General features: G+C 45.2%; 1 pseudogene; it reads left to right on the top strand.

The window, feature by feature from the left end:
- Nucleotides 1-6,091: 6,091 nt before the first annotated feature.
- Nucleotides 6,092-20,400, top strand: LOC140077980 (cytochrome P450 2G1-like; annotated as a pseudogene).
- Nucleotides 20,401-27,047: the final 6,647 nt, after the last annotated feature.

Here is a 27,047-nt window from a genome sequence, read left to right as displayed (position 1 = left end):
CCGGTTGCTGCTGAGCAATTTTCCGATGCCCAGGTTTTCCACCAGTCGCAGTCTGTGGTTGATGATGACCTTCTTGACATAGTGGAAGAAGTGTCTAAAGAGGTGTCCGACGATGAGGAGACACGGTTGTCAGACAGTGTGGAAGTTGTTGTCAGGGCAGGAAGTCCGAGGGGGGAGCAGACTGAGGGATCGGAGGATGATGAGGTGACAGACCCAAGCTGGGTTGATAGGCCGGGTGAACACAGTGCTTCTGAGACAGAGGAGAGTCCTCGACCAGAACAGGTTGGAAGAGGCAGTGGTGGGGCCAGACGGAGAGGCAGGGCCAGAGCTGGTGCATCAGCGCCAAATGTGTCAACTAGTGAAGCTCCCGTGGCGAGGGCTCTTGCGGCGAGGGCTAGATTTTCAGAAGTCTGGAGGTTCTTTAAGGAAACACCGGATGACCGACGGACTGTGGTGTGCAACATTTGCCAAACCAGGCTCAGCAGGGGTTCCACCACTACTAGCTTAACTACCACCAGTATGCGCAGGCATATGAATGCTAAACACCCCACTCAGTGGCAACAAGCCCGTTCACCTCCGGCCGTGCACACCACTGCTCCTTCCCCTGTGTCAGCTGATAGTCAGCCGCACGCCCAAGCCCTTAATGTCCACATCTCCAGATTGCTTAGCCTGGAGATGCTGCCCTATAGGCTAGTAGAGACCGAGGCCTTTCGCAACCTCATGGTGGCGGCCGCCCCTCGGTATTCGGTCCCCAGCCGCCACTACTTTTCCCGATGTGCCGTCCCAGCCCTGCACCAGCACGTGTCAGACAACATCATCCGTGCCCTGACCAACGCCGTTTCTGACAAGGTCCACCTGACCACGGACACGTGGACGAGTGCTGCCGGGCAGGGCCACTATATATCGCTGACGGCACATTGGGTTAACTTGGTGGAGGCTGGGACCGAGTCTGACCCTGCGGCTGGTCATATACTGCCGACGCCGAGGATTGCGGGGCCTACCTCGGTCCAGGTGTTTCAGGCCTACTATGCCAACTCCTCCTCCCACCCCTCCTCCACCTCCTCCTCCTCCGAATTACCATCCGTGGGCATGGCGCCATCAGTCGGTAGCTCTAGGCACAGCAGCAGTGCCGTCGCTAAGCGACAGCAGGCGGTGCTCAAACTGCTGAGCCTAGGCGATAAAAGGCACACTGCCCAAGAGCTATTACAGGGCATCACGGCGCAGACTGATCTGTGGCTGGCACCGCTGAACCTGAAGCCAGGCATGGTTGTGTGTGACAACGGCCATAACCTGGTGGCGGCTCTGCAACTCGGCAGACTGACACATGTGCCATGCCTGGCCCATGTGTTAAATCTGATAGTTCAGAGTTTCCTCAAGACATACCCCAATCTGTCTGATTTGCTCACGAAGGTGCGCCGCATCTGTGCGCATTTCAGGAAGTCCAGCACAGATGCTGCCACTCTCAGGGCAGCGCAGCGCCGCCTCCAACTGCCCGCTCACCGACTGTTGTGCGACGTGCCTACGAGGTGGAATTCAACATTAACCATGTTATCCAGAGTTTACCAGCAGCGCAGAGCGATTGTAGACTGTCAGATGTCAACTTCCACCAGAACTGGTAGTCAGGTCAGTCAGCTTCCTCAAGTCTACAATGAGGAGTGGACGTGGATGTCTGATATCTGTCAGGTGCTGAGTAACTTTGAGGAGTCAACACAGATGGTCAGTGGCGATGCCGCCATCATCAGCCTCACCATCCCGCTGCTTGGCCTGTTGAAAAACTCTCTGGTCAGCATGAAGTCGGAAGCTTTGCGCTCCTCACAAGAGACGGGGGAAGAAGATTCCCTTGTTGATAGCCAAAGCACCCTTAGGTCTGTTTCTCAGCGCATATCGAGGAGGTGGAGGTGGAGGAGGATGAGGAGGAAGAGGAGGAGAATGTTGGCGAGACACAAGAGGGGACCATTGTTGAGTCCTTCACTGTTCAGCGTGTATGGGCAGAAGAAGAGGAGTTGGAGGAGTTGGAGGAGGAGGAAATGGACAGTCAGGCCAGTGAGGGGAGTGAATTCTTACGCGTTGGTACTCTGGCGCATATGGCAGATTTCATGCTAGGCTGCCTATCCCGTGACCCTCGCGTTCAAAGAATTTATTCCAGCACCGATTACTGGGTGTTCACTCTCCTGGACCCACGGTACAAGCAAAATCTTTCCACTCTAATCCCTGGAGAGGAAAGGAGTGTGAGAATGCATGAATACCAGCAGGCCCTGGTTCACAAGCTGAAACAGTATTTCCCTTCTGACAGCGCTAGCGGCAGAGTGCGTAGTTCTGCGGGACAAGTAGCGAGGGAGAGTAGGCGAGCAGGCAGCTTGTCCAGCACTGGCAAGGGTACGCTTTACAAGGCTTTTGCCAGCTTTATGTCACCCCAGCAAGACACTGTCACCTGTCCCCAGTCTCGGCAGAGTAGGGCTGATCTTTACAGAAAGATGGTGAGGGAGTACGTAGCTGACCATACCATCGTCCTAAATGATCACACAGCTCCCTACAACTACTGGGTTTCAAAGCTGGACATGTGGCACGAACTGGCGCTGTACGCCTTGGAGGTTCTTGCCTGCCCTGCCGCTAGCGTCTTGTCCGAGCGGGTTTTCAGTGCAGCTGGTGGCATCATCACCGATAAGCGTACACGCCTGTCGACTGACAGCGCTGACAGGCTGACGCTTATTAAGATGAATAAAGCATGGATTTCTCATAATTCCCAATCTCCACCAGGTGAAGGAAGCTCAACCTGAATAATTTATCCACTCCTCCTCCTCCTCATTTTCCTCCTTCTCCTCCTCTTTGTACAGTAAAGCAGAGGAAACTGGCTATTTTTTTACAGGGCCCACTGGCTCTAGCTATAGTACTTTATGCATTTAATTTTTCTGGAGGGCCACCTACCCGGTCCTCTGTTTTAAAAAATTTTTGGGAGTGCCACATACAGGCACTCAATCTATTCAATTTTTCTGGAGAGCCACCTACCCGGTCCTCTGTTTTAAACAATTTTTGGGAGTGCCACATACAGGCACTCAATCTATTCAATATTTCTGGAGGGCCACCTACCCGCTCCTCTGGTTTGAAAACTTTTTTGGACTGCCACATACAGGCACTCAATCTATTCCATTTTACTGGAGGGCCACCTACCTGCTCCTCTGGTTTGAAAACTTTTTTGGACTGCCACATACAGGCACTCAATCTATTCCATTTTACTGGAGGGCCACCTACCTGCTCCTCTGGTTTGAAAAGTTTTTTGGACTGCCACATACAGGCACTCAATCTATTCAATTTTTCTGGAGGGCCACCTACCCGCTCCTCTGGTTTGAAAAGTTTTTTGGACTGCCACATACAGGCACTCAATCTATTTCATTTTACTGGAGGGCCACCTACCTGCTCCTCTGGTTTGAAAACTTTTTTGGACTGCCACATACAGGCACTCAATCTATTCCATTTTACTGGAGGGCCACCTACCTGCTCCTCTGGATTGAAAAGTTTTTTGGACTGCCAAATACAGGCACTCAATCTATTCAATTTTTCTGGAGGGCCACCTACCCGCTCCTCTGGTTTGAAAACTTTTTTGGACTGCCACATACAGGCACTCAATCTATTTCATTTTACTGGAGGGCCACCTACCTGCTCCTCTGGTTTGAAAACTTTTTTGGACTGCCACATACAGGCACTCAATCTATTCCATTTTACTGGAGGGCCACCTACCTGCTCCTCTGGTTTGAAAAGTTTTTTGGACTGCCACATACAGGCACTCAATCTATTCCATTTTACTGGAGGGCCACCTACCTGCTCCTCTGGTTTGAAAAGTTTTTTGGACTGCCACATACAGGCACTCAATCTATTCAATTTTTCTGGAGGGCCACCTAACCGCTCCTCTGGTTTGAAAAGTTTTTTGGACTGCCACATACAGGCACTCAATCTATTCAATTTTTCTGGAGGGCCACCTAACCGCTCCTCTGGTTTGAAAACTTTTTTGGACTGCCACATACAGGCACTCAATCTATTCCATTTTTCTGGAGGGCCACCTACCTGCTCCTCTGGTTTGAAAACTTTTTTGGACTGCCACATACAGGCACTCAATCTATTCCATTTTACTGGAGGGCCACCTACCTGCTCCTCTGGTTTGAAAAGTTTTTTGGACTGCCACATACAGGCACTCAATCTATTCAATTTTTCTGGAGGGCCACCTACCCGCTCCTCTGGTTTGAAAACTTTTTTGGACTGCCACATACAGGCACTCAATCTATTCCATTTTACTGGAGGGCCACCTACCTGCTCCTCTGGTTTGAAAACTTTTTTGGACTGCCACATACAGGCACTCAATCTATTCAATTTTACTGGAGGGCCACCTACCTGCTCCTCTGGTTTGAAAAGTTTTTTGGACTGCCACATACAGGCACTCAATCTATTCAATTTTTCTGGAGGGCCACCTACCCGCTCCTCTGGTTTGAAAACTTTTTTGGACTGCCACATACAGGCACTCAATCTATTCCATTTTACTGGAGGGCCACCTACCTGCTCCTCTGGTTTGAAAAGTTTTTTGGACTGCCACATACAGGCACTCAATCTATTCCATTTTACTGGAGGGCCACCTACCCGCTCCTCTGGTTTGAAAACTTTTTTGGACTGCCACATATAGGCACTATCCAAATTAAATTGTCTCCATAGCAGCCTCCACACGTTGTCTCCATTGCTACCTCCAAAAGTCGTCCATATAGCTGCCTCCATACATCGTCCCCTTATCAAACGAGGTGTGTCAAGCAGAAATTTGGGTTGTTTTCATGGGTTCCACATCAAAGTTGTTAACTTTGTCGCCACCCTGCTGTGTTATCCACAAAATATACTGGCAAACTTTTATCATTTACCAATATTATTTCAGCGCTTCTTGCGCATCTGTTTACATTCCCCTCACCCGCCATATCCTAAACTTATAAGAACGCTACTACACTTGATCTTATACAAAAGGTTCTTAGAAGTGCTGTTTGGGGAGTAGCCTAGAGACAGGGGCTTGGATTGGCGAAAGCTCGCCTGGCAGCGGAGCGCCAGCTCCATGCGCATCATGCGCTTCTTGCGCATCTGTTTACATTCCCCTCACCCGCCATATCCCAAACTTATAAGAACGCTACTACACTTGATCTTATACAAAAGGTTCTTAGAAGTGCTGTTTGGGGAGTAGCCTAGAGACAGGGGCTTGGATTGGCGAAAGCTCGCCTGGCAGCGGAGCGCCAGCTCCATGCCAAGATCCAACTAACATAGTTTTAACTGCAGCACCTTTAATCTACTACTAGTTCACTGCCTCCATACATGGTCCTCTTATCAAACGAGCTGTGTCAGGCAGAATTTTGGGTTGTTTTCATGGCTTCCATGTTAACTTTGTCGCCACCCTGCTGTGTAATCCACAAAATATACTGGCAAACTTTTATCATGTACCGATATTATTTGAGCGCTTCTTGCTCACCTCCTTTGGTTCCTCTCTGCCACCCATTGGTTTGAAGCCTGAGTCCATTTAGGGTATGTCGCCATGCCACTCTCTAGCCTGCCGCTGCTGCCGCTGCCTCTGCATGCCGTCCCCTATAGTGTCAGGGTCAATTATTGGATGTTTTAGATGCTATCTAGCCTCATTCGGTCACTCTGTCATGGCCATGCTGTTCCCCATAATTTTGGCATAATGGTGCGATTAAGCAGCCTCAGAGGCATCCATGCATGCTGCCCCTGCTGTTTCCTGTCCATTTCCGTGGTGTTTCCATCCTTTTCTGAGGTTCCCAGGTGTTTGGCCAAGCTTCCCTGTGCAGAGCCTTGGTCCCCTTGAAAAATGCTCGAGTCTCCCATTGACTTCAATGGGGCTCGTTATTCGAGACGAGCACTCGAGCATCGGGAAAAGTTCGTCTCGAATAACGAGTACCCGAGCATTTTAGTGCTCGCTCATCTCTAATAAAGATATTTTGTGTGCAGAGAAGGTTGGAGGTTGTGATGTGCTCCTCAGCGCCTCCTCCACCCTGGTGCCCTGGGCAGTCACACACTCTGCTCAGTACAGAGAGAACTATAGTCCCCGGGACACAGGATGGCTCTGAACATTGCAGCGACGCTTCTCCTGACCACTGGGGTCACCCTGCTAATATATCTTATAAAGTGGTGGCATGGGGTCAAACAGAAGAACCTACCTCCAGGACCTACCCCTCTACCCATCATGGGGAACATCTTTCAACTAGTTGCCTCTGAATTACCACAGTGTTTACTTAAGGTAAGTACATGTAATTGTCATGAGGTCTGTGTATGTTATGGATAAAAGAAATGTACCTATCTTCACCCCTTCTCATTGCAGCTCCTTTCCGTCTTTGCATTTTGCTACTTCAATAACTTTTTAACTTTTGCATTCATGAAGATTTACTGTACACGGCGGTGGATTTTCTGTGATACATTATAATGACACTCATCAATGTATAATGTACTGGAAACCTGTACAGATTCAGTGGATAGAAAAATAGTTATGCCATAATGACCGGAAAATATTGTCACATCATATCATACCCTACCCAGATATATATATATATATATATATATATATATATATATATATATATATATATATAGGCGGTCCCCTACTTAAGGACACCCGACTTACAGATGACCCCTAGTTACAGACGGACCCCTGTGACCTCTGGTGACCTCTCTGGATGTTACTATAGTCCCGGGCTGCAATGCTCAGCTGTAAGGTGTCTGTAATGAAGCTTTATTGATAATCCTTGGTCCCATTACAGCAAAAAATGTTTAAACTCCAATTGTCACTGGGGCCAAATTTTTTTTTGTCTGGATCTACAATTATAAAATATACAGTTTCGACTTACATACAAATTCAACTTAAGAACAAACCTCCGGACCCTATCTTGTACGTAACCCGGGGACTGCCTGTATATATATATATACATTAATATATTTTTTATTGTGTTTTTCAGAGAACTTGAAAAAGAAAAAAAGAAAAAGGAAATTGCAAAAGAAAATTTCTTTTGTCTCTTCCTATTCTGTCCTTCATAACTTGTTTCTTATATTTCTGTGCACATACCGTAGCTGTGCATAGAAAAGGGGGGGGGAGTCCTGAAGAAGCAGAACGGGGGACGGGGGAGACAAAGTAACAGCCTGGAAGCATGGAGAGGCTCTGGTAACAGCCCCACAACACTTCAGGCTATATTCTTTAGCATAGTTTTTAAATTTGCTCTGAATTTTATATCATCTCTTTAATGTTTGAAATGTTTGATGCTTTGTATAAATAATATAAACACATTCCGATGCAAATTGCCAAATGGAGTAGCCAAATGTTGGCCTAATAGAATAAACAGCTTTATATTTTATTAGGTCTATTACAATTAGAGTATACTTACTATATTCATTATGTGGAACTGCCGCAGGCTATAGCTGGTGCATGGGCGGGACATAACTGCCTTGGGTAACACTTCCTTCACGCCCCTCCATGCATACTTGAAATGGAGATGTAGTAAAGAGGTGAAATTTCATGTTTTTCATAGTTTCATAGTTTATTCGGTTGAAAAGGACATTTGTCCATCAAGTTCAACCAAGGAAGGGAAGGGATTGGATGAGGAAGGGATTTAGGGGAAATAATTCTATATAACATAACCATCAATGTTATTTAGGTGTAAAAAGGCATCTAGACCCTTCTTGAAGCTCTCTGCTGTCCCTGCTGTGCTCTGCTCCTGAGCTCTCTGCTGTCCCTGCTGTGACCAGCGCCTGAGCTCTCTGCTGTCCCTGCTGTGCTCTGCGCCTGAGCTCTCTGCTGTCCCTGCTGTGACCAGTGCCTGAGCTCTCTGCTGTCCCTGCTGTGACCAGCGCCTGAGCTCTCTGCTGTCCCTGCTGTGACCAGCGCCTGAGCTCTCTGCTGTCCCTGCTGTGACCAGCGCCTGAGCTCGGCTATTCCACAGATTGACAGTTCTCATAGTAAAGAAGCCCTGTCCCCTCTGGTTATTAAACCTTGTTTTCTCCAGACGGAGACAGTGCCCCCTCGTCTTTTGATTTGATTTAATCTTAAACAAGTTACAACCATATTTTTTGTATGGACCAGTCATATATTGATATAAATTAATCATGTCCCCTCGTAGTCGTCTCTTTTCCAGACTAAATAATTCTAGTTGTTTTAATCTTTCCTCATAACTGAGACCCTCCGTACCCCTTATCATTTTTGTGGCTCTACGTTGAACCCTCTCCAGCTCCAGGGCCTCCTTTTAATGGACCGGTGCCCAGAACTGGACAGCATATTCCAGGTGAGGCGGAACCAATGCCTTGTATAGTGATAATATTACATCCCTATCACGAGAGTCCATACCCTTTTTGATACATGACAAGATCCTGCTAGCTTTAGAGGCAGCTGCTTGACATTGCATGCTGTTATTCAATTTATGATCTACTAGTACCGCTAGGTCCTTCTCAACAAGGGGCTCTCCCAGATTTACTCCCCCAAGGACATATTTTGCCTTTGGATTATTGGCCCTTAGGTGCATAACCTTACATTTATCCACATTAAACCTCATTTGCCAAGTGGATGACCAAACATTCAGTTTATCCAAGTCACCCTGCAGCCTATGAACATCCTCCATAGACTGTATTACACTACACAGCTCGGTGCTATTAATTCCTATCTCTATAGCATTAATAAATATATTAAATAGTAGTGGGCCAAGCACAGAACCCTGGGGTACACCACTCATAACTGGTGACCATTTCGAGTAGGAATCATTGACCCCAACTCTCTGGATACGATCCTTCAGCCAGTTTTCAATCCAATTGCAAATGATTTCTGCCAAACCAATAGCCCTAATTTTACCCATCAGGCGTCTATGAGGGACAGTGTCAAATGCCTTTGCAAAGTCCAAGAACACAATATCCACAGCTGCTCCTCCATCCAGGCATCTGCTCACCTCTTCATAGAAGCAGATCAGGTTAGTTTGACAACTTCTATCCTTAGTAACCCCTCGCTGGCTGTCACTTGTTATACTATTTGATGTCACATACTCCAGTATATCGTCTTTTACTAACCCTTCCAGTATTTTCCCCACAATGGAAGTTAAGCTTACAGGCCTGTAATTGCCAGGCGAAGTTCTAGAGCCTTTTTTATATATTGGCACCACATTTGCCTTGCGCCAGTCACTTGGCACCACACCAGACATTACGGAATCCCTGAAGATGTTAGACAGCGGTACAGCAATAACAGAACTGAGTTCTTTAAGAACTCTGGGGTGTAACCCATCTGGTCCAGGAGCTTTGTACACATTGATTTTATTGAGCTTAGATTGGATAATGTCTACATTCAGCCAGTCTAGTATATCACAGGGTGCATGACCTGCACTGGCACCACCCACGTCAGAATTTCTCTCTTCTAACGTATAAACGGAGCTAAAAAACCTATTAAGTATCTCCGCCTTCTCCTGGTCTCCAGTCACCGATGACCCATTTTCAGAATAAAGGGGTCCAACCTGTTCTGATCCATTTTTTTTTTGCATTGATATACTTAAAAAATTTTTTTTTTTGTTTTGCTATCTTTAGCCACCTGTCTTTCATTTTGTATTTTGGCTGATTTGATTTCTTTTTTACAGATTTTGGTAAGTATTGAAAGCCTCAGGTGACCCATCAGATTTATATTTTTTAAATGCCCTCTTTTTCTCTTCAATTGGCCTTTTAACTGTAGCTGTAAGCCACAAGGGGTGTAATCTAGCCCGTCTATACTTGTTACCTTTTGGAATAAATTTAGAAGTATAAAAACCCAGGATAGATTTGAATTTCTCCCATTTAACATTAGTATCATGATGTTTTGTTTTTTTTTACCAGAAAACTTATGTGTATTGTGTTATATACTGGAATTCTATTAGTACCATTCAATCTGTAATTGTAAAATAAAATCAAAGAAGCAAAAACAAAAACTTGATAAGATCTTTATATCCTGCATTGGAAAAAATAATTTCTATTGATAAAGGGGTAGAAAAAACATCTGTACAATATATGGATTACATTGAAAGTGATTGTTATAATTAAATTTTCACTTTAAAAAATAGTTCATTCCTCTTTTATAGAGAAAAATGCTTTGCTATGCAGATTCATTTATGATCCATTGATCAAATGGAATCCAACCACCAGCACCATCAACATTCAGTTGTGATTTGTAGAATAATCCAGAACTAAGTTCTATGTGCCTGCAGCGCCCCTGCAGGAGAGATGAAGTATTGCATGTTGGATGTATAAAGTCATTGGATAAATGTAATACATGGATTTGTTGGGTCATCCAGGACTTTTTTTTTTACAAGACTCTTTTATCTTTATTGTCATATAAAGGAGAGTCCTTAACCCCTTAACGTCAAAGCACTTTTCACCTTTCTGACACTTTCCATTTTTTCAAATCTCTGATCATGGGTGTTAGCAGCGGGTGTCGGCTATAATATACAGCCGACACCATTTGGCAGCCGGTGCCAGAAGCTGGATGTAGTGCTACGTTACGATGCGGCAAGTCCTTGCCGCCTGTGACATAGGACTATGTCCAATGTCGGTAAGGGATTATAAAGACCCAATTACCCTATAATAATTTAGAAATTCCATATACAGTAGAGTAATGTTTTTATGTTTTTTAACATTTCTGTAGTTGAGCAACAAGTATGGACCTGTCTACACCATTTATATAGGAAACCTTCGAACAGTAGTTCTGGTTGGGTATGATGTGGTGAAGGAAGCCTTGGTGGACCACAGTGATGCTTTTAGCAGTAGGGGAATAGTAGGAGGTGGAGAATTTTTTGAGAAGGATTTTGGTAAGTTGATAAAATTATTACTGATCTTTCTTTATGATTTCATTGTAAATCTCTCTATAATCTTATAACCAGACATTTCTACAGTACAATATTTGACAACATCGAATGTTGCAAACCCCTGAACTTGGTTTCATGCTTAATATTACAGGGGTCATTGCCAGTAATGGAGAAAGGTGGAAAACACTTCGTCGTTTTTCTCTGACAACCTTAAAATATTTTGGAATGGGAAAGAGAAGCGTTGAAGAAAGAATCCAAGAAGAAGCTCGTTTTCTTAATGAGAGATTTCAGAAAGATAAAGGTTGGTGGAGATCCAAACCCAACAGTCAGTTATTCACAATAAGGTTGTGTACAGTAATGATAAATCAGCCATAGTTCACAATCATGTGTAAATTACCTTAATCTGGTGAAGTCCTGGTGAAGCAGCGGGGGAAGGGAGGGGGGGGGGGGGGAATACTGCATTTGCACAAATAGGATTTTGAAAGTCCCTAACCTCAGGTCTATGCTCTAAGAATATGATTTATTCCAATAACTAACCATTAGTGATGTCTGGACCCAAAGGTCTGTGCTGAATATTGTGGGTTCAGGGCCCAAATCCAGACCTAAGATAGAAGTTAAGAATTCAGTCTCACCCAGCTTTACTTATTCACTGTAATTAACAAAATTACAGAATTTTATAGATATAATTCCAATTACCTGTTGCTTACATTTTTGGCTGTCCCTGGATAATACTGTAAATCTTCTGACTATGGTAGGATTCTTCTCATGAATAGCTTCTCTCATCTGCACACTGCAGTGCTCTCTGTCTCCTGACCTTCCCCCGTATAGTGTGACCAGCTCAGACACAGGCACTTCCTGTCGGCAAGCAGCAGTGTGCAGACTCTACTAACTCTACAGGCAAGATAAGCCGAATAGACTGTGCGTTTTATTAATAAGGTGAGGGAGCAGACCTGACTCTGTGTGTGTTATTGGGGAGTTAGTAGAGCTGAAAGTGTCAATGTGTTTTATATCCATCTCATCATCTTCCTTTTTCTATGTGTCAGATACCAGTAAAATGTCCAGAATCTAAATGAAAGTATAGATAAACCCGTACACTGATAATCTAAGCACATTGTCAGCTCAGAGCACAGATGGTTCAATGTGTACATTTTTATGGTAAAAATAGCATGATGATCAAATTCATTAACTCTTTCCTGCAGCGGAACAGACTGAAACACCTGTTTTGCCACTTGTGTTTTAATTAAAACTTTTACACAGCTCACCATATAGTATAATAAACATGATAAAACTATTCTATAGGTTAGTATGATTAAGGAGGCACCAAGCAGGTAAAGGTTTTCCTATGGTTTTACTACTTAAACAAACCAAACACATTTTTAAGGAAACCTCTTTTTCCTATGTGTCCCCATATTCTATACACCACGATTTTATTCAACAGGATTAATATCGCTTTTTTAATGCAGGAAAAGGTGATTCTTTGATTGATACTATTAAAGGGAACTTCTGGCTTTCTATTAAATATTTTTTCGGAGGAGGCACTAAAATAGCAATATTTAATGAGATTTTTAATTTAAATTTTTTATAGATACGACAAAAAAGTCTTTGCCATACTTTTGGCTGCCATGGCAACACACAGGCTCCTCATGATTGCACTGTGGGGGACCTGGGGTGTGACAGCGGGAACCCCGTTTCCTCTGTCTCTCTCCTTAGCTATCGCAATCAAACATGGATCAAGGTAGTTAAGGGGTTAAATATATGGCAAGGTATGATCTCCCTGCCGGGCAGAGGCATTGGGGGCTTGACTGTATGTAACAGCCGGTCTTCTATTGCAGATCCCGTGGACAAAAGAGATCGTCCAAATTTCGCAACAGGTTGCTAATTAGGACAATCTCTTTCGTCCAATGGGGCAGATTTACTTACCCGATCCATTCGCGCTGGATTCGGCCAGGATTCATTAAGGTAGTTCCTCCGCCATCCACCAGGTGGCGCTGCTGCGTTGAAGAGCAGCGGAACACGCTGGAGTTCACCGAGCCGGGCTGAGTGAAGGTAAGTGCAAGCTCTGCGACAGATTTTTTTTTTTAAATGCGGCGGTTTTTCCAAATCCGTCGGGTTTTTGTTTGGCCACGCCCCCGATTTCCGTCGCGTGCATGCCAGAGCAGATGCACCAAAATCCGATCGCGTGCGCCAAAATCCCGGGGCAATTCAGGGGAAATCGGCGCAAATCGGAAATATTCGGGTAACACGTCAGGAAACCGCGAATCGGGCCCTTAGTAAATGACCCCCAATGTCTTCAACCAGTTAATACCTGCAGTACTGGTTATTAATCGCGGTGTTGGGGTTGGTTTGGGTAACCGTTCTGAACTTTTATTCATGTCCCTTAGTGGAACCTCATGTGTCTGCTTATCACTAGTAACTATCAGTTTTTACTTTTCAACAGACTCTCCATTTGACCCAACATTTATATTACGACTAGCTGTTTCTAATGTCATCTGCTCCGTCGTGTTTGGCGAAAGATTTGACTATAAGGACCAAACATTTTTGACACTATTGAAGAATCTACAGGAAATATTCCAACTGCTCAACAATCATCCTGGACTGGTAACTATCTAATATATCTATATACCGTATTTTCCGGACTATAAGGCGCACATAAAAGCCTTGGATTTCCTTAGAAATCCAAAGTGCGCCTTATAGTCCGGTGCGCCCTATGTATGGCGCAGGGCAGCGGACCCTACTTACATAGGTCCCCGCTACCGGAGACAGCAGATCTCCAGCGGGAACTGCAGACCACGCGGCACGAACAACTTCTGCCGCGTCGGTCTGCAGTTCCCGCTGGAGATCTGCTGTCTCCGGTAGCGGGGACCTATGTAAGTATGGTCCGCTGCCATCCTCCACCTCCCCCTCACCTTCCCCGCTCACCTTCCCCGCGTTCCGCGTCGCGTCTCGGCGTCGCGTCGCGTCTCGTCCCGTCGGGTCTCCACTCCGCCCCCGGACCTCCGCCACTCCCCCGACCCGCGCCTTATAGTCCGATGCTCCTTATATATGGAATTATTACATATATAAGGCACATCGGACTAATGCGCCTTATATTCCGGTGCGCCTAATGGCCCGGAAAAGGTACACATCTATAGCTATATATAGATGAAGACATAAAGCAGAAGGATATTTTTTTAGCAGAATTAAGAAAAATTATGGTAATTTTGGTCAATCCACAATGTAGCAATCCTACAATATTCTTATAAGGTGCATTGAGATTGAATAGTTATAGCATTAAGAACTGTACAACATTTATACATGAAATTTATAGAATATAATCATTGTGTTTATTTTTTAATTAGCTTCTTAACATGTTCCCATCCATAAAGCCGCACATTCCTGGTCCACACCAGGAGATGTTTAAAATGATAACTTACATGAAAAAATCTATAAAGGAGATGGTGGACGCCCACCGGGCCACCCTGGATGAGAACTGCCCTCGTGACTTCATAGATTGCTTCCTTATGAGAATGGAAGAGGTAAGTTTAAAAGTACTTAAAAAAATAAATAACCTTTTAGGTAACGTATTTAGATTCCCCTTAGTTTCCCATAAGACAAATGAAATTATTTTGACAGTCAAATGTTAGAATCAACCATCTAGTGGTCAATTTAAGTGGTTAGAACTTTGAAACACTTCAACATATCGGGGGATTTTTGAGATTATTTTCTCGTAACACATTGCACTTCATGTTAGCTGTAAATTTTAGGTGATGTGTTTTCAGGTGATTTATGATAAAAAAACTCTGATCTTTGACAAAAATTCAGAAAAATTCTCGAAAAATTTTCAAAATTCAAAATTTCGCACTTTTTTCCAACGGCTTTATGCTGGATTGGTTTTTTATGTGTACAAAGTTAAGGGGATTAGACTATTAGGTGCAATTTTTTTAATCTTTTGTAAAAACACAAACTTATTCTTTTGAGGCACCTGCTCGGCTTTACAGTTACTTCGAGAAGCCTAAATAACCCATTTATTATAATAGATAATGTGGAAAATCCCCAAATACTGCCATACTGTAGTATAACAGTATATGGTAGAATCAATCAGACAACCTAGGGTTTAAGTACCCTAGGGGGCTTGAAAATAGTAAAAGATAAAAAGATAAAGGGGTTGTCCAAGACTGTAAAATAAAACCTTGGTGTTTACAAGGGGCATGGAGCAGAGAGATGGCATTGTGGGACACTGGGAGGGACCACGGAGGTAAGGAAATGTTTGTTTTTTTAAGCAACCCCCTCCCGGCCACCAAGGTTTTTTTACAGTTTGGGGAACCCCTTTAAAAAACAACATGTTAATAAACATGTTAGGTATCACCGAGTCCCAAAATGTCCAATCTATCAAAATGTAATAACTGTTATTCCTGGGGTTTAACCAGGTAACGTAAAATAGTTGCCAAAGTCGAAAATGCCATGTAACATGTATTGCAGTGTGTTATGTAACTCACTCAGGATGCGCAGCATGTAGGTTACATTCGGGTTCTGCATGGAGGAAGGCCTGACTTATTGGGCAGCTCTCCCAAAAACGGCAAACCTCCAAAATGCCGTAGGAGGATAAGAATTCTGCCTGGTAAGCGGCACAGGGGGTTTGATCCACTGGGGCAAGAGGCATATTCCCCTTTTGTCCGCTTGGAGAATCAGGACATAATAGTATGGCGCCGGTCCGTAAATTACCTACCCCATTTAGTACTATTACGTCCAGCATTGGGAAGGGGTTAACACCATGGGGTCACCGTATATAAGGCCTTTCATAAAAATAAAAATCTTATTTTAAATAACAAGACATTTCATATCTTTTAGGAAAAAAAGAATCCACACACAGAATTTAATGAGAAAAACCTGGAGCCAACAATATTAGATTTATTTTTTGCTGGAACGGAGACCACAACTGTCACGCTGAGATATGGGTTTTTGATACCCATGAAATATCCATAAATTCAAGGTAACAATTTTTTTTAAAAAAAACTTCCGCAATCCCAATATAATTTTAGCTGTGTGCAGTGGAGAGATAAATTCATTCCCCACGCTCGGCGATCTCCGTCTCCTCCATTATTCTGATGGAATGATGAGGGATACGACGGATCTACCTGGGACCACTCGTTTTCATGATCTGTGGGGGTCTCATCACCGAAGTCCCCTTCAATCAGCAAGTTAGGCCCTATCCTATGGAACGGCCTGGTGATGATGTCATCACGCTGCCACGCATCTTTGGTCATAGTGTGAAATGCGCCGGGAAGTCTCCCAACCGCGTTGCACTCATTGACAATGCATATGCGTCATAAAGGCGTAGATGCAATGTCTTTTTGGCAGAGGGATAGTCCGAGCGAGCAGCCGTTTCCAGCTGAATCGAGTACTATTACTATCAATGGCAGGGACCTCCTTTGGGTGCAGAGGCCTCTGCCATAGCTCTCTGATAGGACAGGAGTTGGGGCCCACCAGTGGAACCACCGGTCCACCAGTGGGCTAGTCCGACCCTGTGTATGGGGCCTTAACATCTTTAAAGCATCTTAACTAAATTTCGATGTAAATGAATTATGGATACACTATCAGACAAAAGAAAATATCTTCTCTCCTTTTTTGTAAATTTCAGAGAAGATTCAACAGGAGATTGACAATGTGATCGGCGAAGATCGCTGTCCATCGATAGAAGACAGGAGTAAGTTGCCCTATACAGACGCCGTGATCCACGAGATCCAGAGATTTGCTGATATTGTCCCCACAGGAGTTCCCCATGCGGTCAGCAAGGACACAATCTTCCGAGGATATCACATTCCTAAGGTTGAATATAATGGTCTTCTCAGTCATTTTATTTTTACGCTTTTAGGAGTTGGCTGAAATGTAACACTATCATATTTTTACTATTATTAATTATATCCAGTATTTATGCTTTAAAACTAGAATTGGCGCCAACAGGACAGCATGGGGACAGGAGGTGTCCTGCTCTCAACATCTTGGTTTGCTTCTTCATTTGACTTTTCAAAATATTTTTTATTTTATACTAAAATTTTCAGGGCACCATGGTGTTTCCACTCCTGACTTCAGTCTTGAAAGACCCCAAACAATTCAAGAACCCAGAAGAGTTTGATCCTGGACGCTTTCTTGATGATAAAGGTGGCTTCAAGAAAAGTGATGCATTTCTGGCATTCTCCACAGGTAGGAGATTGTTGCATAATTATATTGTAGTTTATAGTTACCGTATATACTCAAGTATAAGCCGACCCGAAGATAAGCCGAGACCCCTCATTTTACCACCAAAAACTGGGAAAGCCTATTGACTTGAGTATAAGCCGAGGGTGTAGTATACAGCTAGCCAGCCCCCATGTAGTATACAGCCAGTCCCCATGTTCTATACAGCCAGCCCCCATGTTGTATAGAGCCAGCCCCCATGTGGTATACAGCCAGCCCCCATGAGGTATACAGCCTGCCCCCATGAGGTATACAGCCTGCCCCCATAAAGTATGCAGCCTGCCCCCATAAAGTATGCAGCCTGCCCCCATAAAGTATGCAGCCTGCCCCATAAAGTATGCAGCCTACCCCCATAATGTATGCAGCCTGTCCCCATAAAGTATGCAGCCTGCCCCCCAAAAATATGCAGCCTTACCCCATAAAGTATGCAGCCTGCCCCCATAAAGTATGCAGCCTGCCCCATAAAGTATGCAGCCTACCCCCATAATGTATGCAGCCTGTCCCCATAAAGTATGCAGCCTGCCCCCCAAAAATATGCAGCCTTACCCCATAAAGTATGCAGCATGCCCCCATAAAGTATGCAGCCTGCCCCCTGCCAAGCGTATAAAAAAATAAAAAACTTAGTACTCACCCTCCGGTGTCCGGATTGTTGGCGCGGGTCCCGATTTTCAGCGCCCGGGTCCCGTCCATGCGATCTGCAGGCGGGCGCGCACTATGATACCGCGGTGTCGCGGCTGATGACATCATTAGCCGCGACACCGCTGCATCTTATTGTGCACCCGACAGCAGATCGCATGGACGCGATCTGCCGGCCACAGTAGAAAGAAGAGGGAAGAGGAGCCGCCGCCTCCTGATACCGCGCGCTGAAGATCGGGACTCGCGCGCTGAAGATCGGGATCCGGAAACTGGAGGTTGAGTATTAAGTTTTTTATTTTTTACTTGACTCGTGTATAAGCCGAGGTGAGGTTTTTCAGCACATTTTTTGTGCTTATAGACAAGTATATACGGTACTATTAAAATGCACTTTCAATTATATATTTTTTTGGACAACAATTTAAATTTCCACCTAAATATCACTGCAGATTTGTTTTATGTCTTTGGATGTCAATCTATTTTGCAGGATTACCCCATCGTTGACATTTAAAGAGAACCTGTCATTAACCCCAAAAAAATCAATTTGTAAAGTTGTATGCAACTCATCTGCCGTGAGTCCAATGTCAATACTTGAGTCCAATGAAGCCCTGCACACACTTGAGTTACTTGCATTGCTTTGCCTCCTAGTTCCTGATTAACAAGTCTCAGTGTTACAGAACTGTTCCTAGGTGGAACATTGGGGCACATTTACTTACCCGTCCCCGAAAGTGCATTGTGCGGGGAGTCACTAAGATCGTGTGTCCGATTTCCTGCATGTGTCGCTTCTGTGAACTCCTCCGGATGGGTAAGTAAATGTGCCCCCATATCTTAGAAGAAACTTTAATATATTAAGATCAAATTATTTCTAGTATTCAAACCATGTGGAACAACAGTATTCAATAACAAAATCCTAAAGCCGTCTCTTATAAAGAGGCAACATCTGTTGCTTCCTCTTGGAGAGGACTGCACCCTTTCAATAGCCTAAAACCTTAAAGCAGAAACATCCCCAGATACATTCTACTATTTGTTTCCATGCATTGCGAACCAGCCAAAGATAAGCCTCTAGTTGAGACACTTATTTCTGACAATGAAGTGTAGTGTAATTACTCCATGTGATCAGATATATACATGATGTACAGTTTGCTAATGTTAGGAGGCTAAAGGACCTGTAATGGTGTCACTCATGTCACATGACATGCTGAGAAGAAGCATGGGACATGTGGAGGTGTAGATGGAAGAGGCCGAATCAGCAGGGCAAAGTCCCTTCAAGATAAAGGTGATGTGAAGGAAACAATTTTTAGCTAAAGAAGGGTGCTAGTTAATTAATAGGGCTCTATGAGAACCTGACACTAGCTGTATTTGTGAAAATGTGGCTTCAGGTTCTCTTTAAGAGACTTAGTTATTAAAGATGTGCCCCTTTATTACTCTGACGCATCTTACAACTCTGTGCAGAGTGGTTGAAGACTGGCAAATTTCCCCACTGTTAAGGGGATTGCTACAAATTCAAATGACCCTCTCTCCATAGGATACCACCACTGGATAGAGGCAGCAGGACCAGCATGTATTTTATTATTTCGCCATGAGAGTTACAGGAATTGGCAAAAGTGTTTGGCCATTAGACGTTAAATTGACCAGCCGGATGCCAGCCAGACCTAATACTCCATAAATTAGGTAAAAGGTGCCTTATATCATATTTGGTGGTAGTTTCTATAATTGGGAATCCATTCATTAGATAGTAGATGAATGTTTGACCCTTAACAAATCCTTTAAGACAATGGGGCAGATTTACTTACCCGGTCCATTCGCGATCCAGCGGCGCATTCTGTGTGGAGGATTCGGGTCTTCCGGCGATTCACTAAGGTACTTCCCCCGATGTCCACCAGGTGTCGCTGCTGTGCTGAATTCCATCGGAATGCACTGGAGTTCACCGAGCCAGGCCGGGTGCAGGTAAGCGCGTGTCAAGCAACACTTTTTTTTTTTAAATGCGGCGTTTTTTCCGAATCTGTCGGGTTTTCGTACGGCCATGTCCCCGAATTTCCGACACGTGCACGCTGGCGCCAATGCGCCAATCGGCGCAAAACAGAAAAATTCGGGTAACCTGCCGTAAAAACGCGATTCGGGCCCTTAGTAAATGACCTACAATGTATTAGGGTTTCAGATGTCCTGTGGTAAACTGTTAGTAACACATGTCGGGATTGATGTAAAGACTTCCCACTCTCCCCACTCTCAGCATTCTGCCTGTTGTGGAATTGAGCTAAACCATGCACCATTTCCTGGAACTGGCTATAACTAGGGTGCAGGTACAGGGCATGACTGTCCCATGTTGGCCCCCTCTGCCCCTGGCCATGAACCCTTCAGGTCCACATGACATGAAGGGGGAATGTTGTTCATTGTACAAGCATTCATTTATCCTACAGTGCCCCCACAGGAAAAATAAAGTATTGCATAGGGACCATTACAATCTTTATTCTGCCTGAACGATGTCGCTATTCTCATTGATTAAATGAAAAATTCTAAATTATTCTATATGCTTTCTTTCTCAGGTAAACGGATGTGTATGGGAGAAAGCCTGGCCCGTATGGAGCTCTTCCTCTTCCTTACCTCCATACTACAGAAGTTTACCTTGGAGCCGACCATAAACAGAGAGGAGTTGAGCATAAGACCAGCGCCCAACACCAATGCATCAATACCCCAAACTTACCAGATGAAAGTCGTCCCTCGTCGCTGAGGAAAATTTCTTGCATAAAATAAGGTGGAGAGTCGAGCAGAGAAAACTAAAAAAAGACTTTCAAGGATATGAAATGTGAATATAAAAAATACAACGGGCCACTGAAATGAAGGCTCAGGGTGTCTAGCACAAGCTTGGGCTGCATTCTACTGTTATCTAATGTTACATTGCAATTTGGCTATGGTATAAGATGTCAAAGGGAATTCTCACCACTTCTAAAATGCCAAAGAGGCAAATCAGTGGTGTGGCAGGTGTTGGTCGTCAGGGTAAGTTAGAGAGAGTCTCAATAACTGATGACCTGCTTGAATTGAGTGGAGCTGAGTTGGGCTCTGCAGTTTTGCAAGTTGGAGTTTAGAGCGTGATGAGCCCCGATAAATGGTATAATCATGGAATCCAGAAGGACTCGGGTAGTAAACGTGTTGGAGTACATATAATAATTTGGGTGGCACCACCATTTTTACTAAGTTGATTTTACCTGCTACAGAGAGGTGTAATGACGCCCATACCTTAAACTTATCTCTAAAGAGGCCACCCCTGGTTGTTTGGAAAAAATAATGCATAAAGATTTAAACTTGTCCACTACTGGTAGATCATGAATCTGAGATGGTGATTCTGCTGCTCTCCTGATGTTTAAGTACAAAAGACAAGATTTTCCCCAATGTATATGTAGGCCTGAGAAGTTCCCATATGCATCAGTTCTATAACCCTGGGTAAAGACTACTCTGGGTGCGACATGAATAGGAAAAGATCATCCGCATATAAGCTAAGACTATCTTGTCCAGATCCATGCGGCACCCCTACATATTGGGTGTCAGTTCTCAGTCTAATTGCAAGAGGCTCTATAGCTAGCACAAAAAGAAGGGGTGATAAAGAGCAGACATGACCGGTGCCCCAGACCAAGGTGAAGGAATCTGCTAGATTATTATTAATTGCCATTCGGGCTCGAGGACAGAGATACAAAAGGGAAACCCATTTACTGAACCCTGAACCTATCCCAGGAACATTGCAGACAATGTTGGGAGAACCTTTGCCTCTATTGTGCCAGCCCGGAACACTTCCTTAAGACCTGTCCACTCCGTCCTCAGCGTCTGGAAAATGCTTGCACCTAGGGTTCTTGGGAGATCCATCCCTAGGTGAGTACAAAGCTTCTCCACGTCTGTACCTTCCTGTTCTTCTCAGCTCTGGCACAGGAAGCCATTATCAGGTTTCTGCCTTATTGGACTCCAGAACTGCAGGAAACTTTGGGTGACACAGTGGCTGAGTGGGTAGCACTTCTACCTTGCAGCACTGGGGTCCTGGATTTGAATCTCACCCAGGTCAACACCTGCAAAGAGTTTGTATGTTCTCTCCGTGTTTGCGTGGGTTTCCTCCGGTGACTCCGGTTTCCTCCCACACTCCAAAACATACTGTTAGGTTGTTTAGATTGTGAGCCCCATGGGGACAAGGACCAATTTGTCATGCTTTGTTCAGCACTGTGTAATCTGTGTGCGCTATATAAATAAAGAATTATTATTATTTATTAATTTTGTGGATGCTGCTCTGGTCTCCTAGCATCAATTCCCTGTGGTCCACCTCGAGAAGCCCCTGGTCATCTCCTTTGTCAGTGGCCAAATCCGGTCAGGTACCGCACTGAGCCTTTGTTCATGCAAGTCAGAGCACTACATAAAGAGAGACTGTCTTTCTATGTTCTACCTCAGTCCACGTCTTCTCTCCTGTTGGGTCTTCCGTGGTTGCAGCTCCACGCACCTGTGCTTACCTGGAAGACAGGGGAGATTCTTTGTTGGGGATCTGATTGCCAGTCTCACTGTATGGTGGTTCCTCATCCAGTACCTGTCATGGTCTCTTATGTGGTCTCCAAGCCTCTGGAGGGTCTCCCAGCTTTCTATAAAAACTTTGCTGACATCTTTTTGAAAAAGAAAGCAGAGACTTTGCCTCCACACCTTCCCTACTACTGCCATGTTGATCTGCTGCTGGGTAAATCTCCTCCTCAAGGTCAGGTGTACCCAATTTCTGTGCCCGAAACCCCAGCAATATCTGACTACATCAAAGAGCACCTACAAAGGGGGTTCATACGGCTGTTGCGGGCTTCTTCTTTGCAACCAAAAAGGATGGGTCACTGTGTCCATGTATCGTGGTCTTTACAAGGCTAAGGTTAAGAACCACTATCCTTTGCCATTGATTACTGAACTGTTCGACCGCCTACATGGAGCTTGGAGTTCTTCTCCAAACTTGACCTTAGTGTGGCCAACAACCTCATCCGTTTCCGCAAGGGAGATGAGTTGAACACTACTTTTAATACTCGTGATGGACACTTTGAGTACCTGGTTATGCCGTTTGGACTTTGTAATGCACCAGCCGTCTTTCAGGAATTCGTCAACGACATCTTGAGAGACTTGCTACACACCCCTGTCGTGGTCTTGACGATATCCTGGTGTTCGCCATGGACCTGGAGTCCCACGTACGCCAAGTCCTCAGCTGTAGAGCCAATCACCTCTACGCCAAGCTTGAGAAGTGCCAGATCCATTAGAAGAGTCATCCCTTCCTCGGCTACATTATTTCTGACAGGGCTCTATAGATTGATGCTACCAAGTTGTCTTCAGTTCTTCATTGACCACGCCCACTAGGTCTACTTGCTATACAAAGATTTTGGGCTTTGCGAATTACTACAGGCAGTTTATCTCATACTCCTCTGTTTTGTCTCCTATTGTGGAGCTCACCAAGAAAGGCGCCAATCCCCGACTCTGGCCTCCAGAGGCCAAAGGAGCCTTCTCTAAATGAAAGTCTGCTTTTGCCTCAGCCCCAGGTTTCACACGGCCTGATACTGAGAAGCCATTTTACCTGGAACTTGAAGCTTCCTCAATAGGAGCTGGGGTGGTGCTCACCCAGAAAGGGCCCAAAGGCCGAACTCTCACTCACGGTGTTATCTCAAAGACCTTCTCCTCCGCAGAGAGGAATTACTCTATAGGCGATTGAGAACTGTTGGCGATTATACTTGCCTTAGAAGAATGGCGTTATCCTCTGGAGGGAGCTAATTTTCCGGTCTGTATATACACTGATCACAAGAATCTCCTCTATCTCCAGACTGCTCAGCGAGTCAATCCACCATAGGCTCCTCTGAAACCAGCGACTGCACAGCAACTCAATCCACCACAGGCTCGTCTGAAACCTGCTGGACTTCTTCAGCTGTTACCCATAGCTGACTCTCCGCCTTCCTCTGGCAATACTGTCATCTGAGTGGTAACTGACCGGCTTTCCAAAATGTCACATTTTGTTCCTCTGCCAGGTCTTCCGCTTGCTCCATGCCTTGCCAGCATTCCATCACATCTACCGGCTCCATGGGCTTCCCCGACACATCGTTTTTGATTGGGGGGTTCAGTTTGTTTCTAAATTCTGGTGATCCCTGTCTTAAAGTTAAATTTGACTTTTTTTCTGCCTATCACGCACAGTCTAATGGACAACTGGAGAGAGTTAACTAGACTCTGGGCTGTTATCTCCACCATTTTGTTTCTGCCCGTCAGGACAACTGGTCCAATCTGTTGCCATGAGCGGAGTTCTCTTATAACTCTGTGGATTCAGCTTCTGCCGGCTCTGCTCCATTCTTCATCAATAATGGACTGCACCCATTCCCTCCTCTTCCTCTACTTGCGTCCTTAGACATTCCTGCAGTTGAAGAATTGGTATAGGATCTGAAGTCCGTTTGGGAGCAGAATTGCCTTTCCTTGTTACAGGCTTCTGCTCCAACCAAGCTCCAGGCTGATAAGAAACCAGGCCTCCTCCTATTTTCTCTCCAGGTGACAAAATCTGGTTGTCCTCCAGGTATGTCCAGCTAAAGATCCCTGGCTACAACAAGTAAAAGAGATCCTAGATATGAAGATGGTGAGAGGTACGTGGTTCTTCTCGGTTGGCTGGAATGGGTTCGGTCTGGAGGAGAGATCTTGGGAGCCTGAGGACAATATCCTGGACCATGACCTCCTGCAGAGAGTTCTGCCTAAGAAAAGGGGGAGTCTGAAGGGGGGGGTACTGTCACGGGTGCTCCTGCAACCCCCTGACGGATCTTTGTGCCTAGTGCCGTTGAAAAACCTTGTTCCCTGATGCCCTGCGTTCTTTGTGTGATTTCCAGTTGTGACCCCGGTTCCGTATTTGACTTTGATCGTGTTCTGCCTTCCCTGATCTGTTGCGTAGTCCCTGACTCCGATTCCGTGCTGCCCGTCTTGACCTCCTGCCTGTCTCCGACTATGATCCTGCTTAATGTCTATTTACCTTTCTTGGCTGCCGTGGACAAAATCACACCTGTAGAATGACCTGGTGGTACCATGCCGCTAAAAGTCCAACCCGCTTTGCAGAGGGCACTGGTGAAAAGTGGGTGCCACTTAGATTCCGGTCCCAGGTGTTGGCTTACGTTGGTTATTGTCTGCGGAGGTCCAGTGGGCCCACTACCCCTGACATAAGCATATGCATTCATTTCATTAATTAATTTCTGCCTAAGGATTGAACTACTCTAACAGGATCAAAGTCAATAACGGAACCGTAGCCACAACGAGAATTCACAATACAAGCACAGGGCATCAGGAACAAGATATGAGGCACAAAGATCCGGCAGGGTATGCAGGAAGAGGCTGGCTTATCAGGGATTCTGGGAATGGCCAGCACCAATCAATTGCATGGTGGCCCTTTAAATATTCTGGAGCCGGCACTTCCGCTCTAGGAGGCGGTGACGCGCGTAACTGAGCAGGAACGGGGAGAGCTAAGTCGGACCATCGTGGCGCTGGAGCACAGAGAGGGGCACGGGTGAGCCTGTGACCCAAGGTGTGGGTGGGAGGAGCACCCGTATAAACAGTAAAGGGTTTTTAAGTGTTATTAGGGCATCTGTAAGAGCCTCTGTGGGGGCAGACGTCAAAAGACGTCACTGCAGACTCGGGACCCACACCCACTGATGTCTTTCATCAGTGGGTAGTCGGGGACAAGTTAATAATATCACAAAATAGCCACAACAAGATACACCATGTAGAAATACAGAAAAAAAAATGTCCAAACATGCAGTCAACCACTAGATGGCAATACATGACAAGGTAACAGTCTCATATCTTACAATGATGCTATGAACCTATATATCCTATAGACAGGATCCAAAGATTTTCACTAAACAAAGCAGAGCCCCTCTGTGATAAGTCTATGGTGTAGCAGGCTTCTGTTTTATTACTACAGCATGTACCTGGGGGTGCTGTGTTCAGAGAATAGATTTAATACACAAGTGCATCACAGTACTCTGAATTCAGCTACAATCCTGGAATGCATACAAAGGTATGATTCAACTGCTCCACATGGAAAATACCTAACACTACCGGTCACTTTGTTTAGTCAAAACTGTAGACATTTATTTTGAAATAAATGTAACTCATTTCAATCTTTCTCCCCGATACCGCTATGCATCACTTTGCAGAGATCATGTGACAGATGAGACCAATCATTGGCCTCATCATTTACAGAACTAAGAACCCTGATGTCAGCGGTTAAAGAGGTAAATGCCATCATCTATATTCTTGAGAATATTCTTGATGCTGCAGACCCGCAGGCAGAGGAGGATGACAAGCGGGGCACCCAGGGCGCTTGCCCCGGTGCCCCCACCATCTTGCTTTCAGGTGGCGCCTCGACCAGATGACATATTTGGCATGCACCGATAATGCTCCCAGACAGTGAACTGACTGTCGCTCTCTGGAAATGAGAGATGCCCAGCAGTGATGTTGCAGCAAAACACTATCAGCCAGGGACAGTCAGCATGCAGTGAAAAGGTAGCTACACACTGCCGATGCATTGCCGCTGCTTGTATATCTCCTAATCCCAACCTGGGTATGCCGCAAGTTACAGACAGTGAGCTGTGAGCCAACTGTCTGGAGCAATGCATACTGAGCACGGGAGATGGTATGTGTACTGGGCAGGGGGGATGATAGGTGTACTAGGCGGGAGGTAGGTGTACTGGGCAGGGGGGTAGATGTACTGGGCCAGGGGGTCAGTTGTACTGGGAAGGTGTATATGTATTGCTGGGCAGTGAGGCAGCTGTATATAGATGTATTACTAGGGGTTTGGCGGCTGTATAAAGATGTATTACTGGGGGGGTTGACGGCTGAATGTAGATGTATTACTGAGGGTTTGGCGGCTGTATATAGATGTATTGCTGGGCGGTTGGCGGCTGTATGTATATGTTTTACTTGGGGTGAAGTGGCTATATATAGATGCATTACTGGAGGGTGAGGCGGCTGTATATAGATGTAATACTGGCGGGTTTGGATATAGATGTAGTACTGTGGAGCAAGGCAGCTGTATATAGATTTGTTACTGGGGGTGAGGTGGCTGTATATAGATGTATTATTGGGGGGTTTGCGGACGGATGGGGAAAGCTGAAGCCCTCTTTTGTGCCAGAGGAGATAGCATGTGTCCATTGCTAGGGAACATGCGACAGCCAAATCTCTGAACGTAGGGAAAGCTACAAATTGGAAATTATCATTTCTGAATGCACAACAAAAAAATTTGGTGCAAAAAAAACAGCCAAGTGCAGATCAATTTACTATAAGAACCGATCACCATATGAGCTTATCGACTCCTATGGCACATAAGTGTCCACCGCTTTTAGCCGATTTATTAGAGCTGAG

Source organism: Engystomops pustulosus, chromosome 9 (assembly GCF_040894005.1).
Source record: "Engystomops pustulosus chromosome 9, aEngPut4.maternal, whole genome shotgun sequence".
Classification (NCBI taxonomy): domain Eukaryota; kingdom Metazoa; phylum Chordata; class Amphibia; order Anura; family Leptodactylidae; genus Engystomops; species Engystomops pustulosus.
The sequence above is the reverse complement of the archived record's forward strand: the minus strand, read 5'-3'. Positions and strand labels throughout refer to the sequence as shown.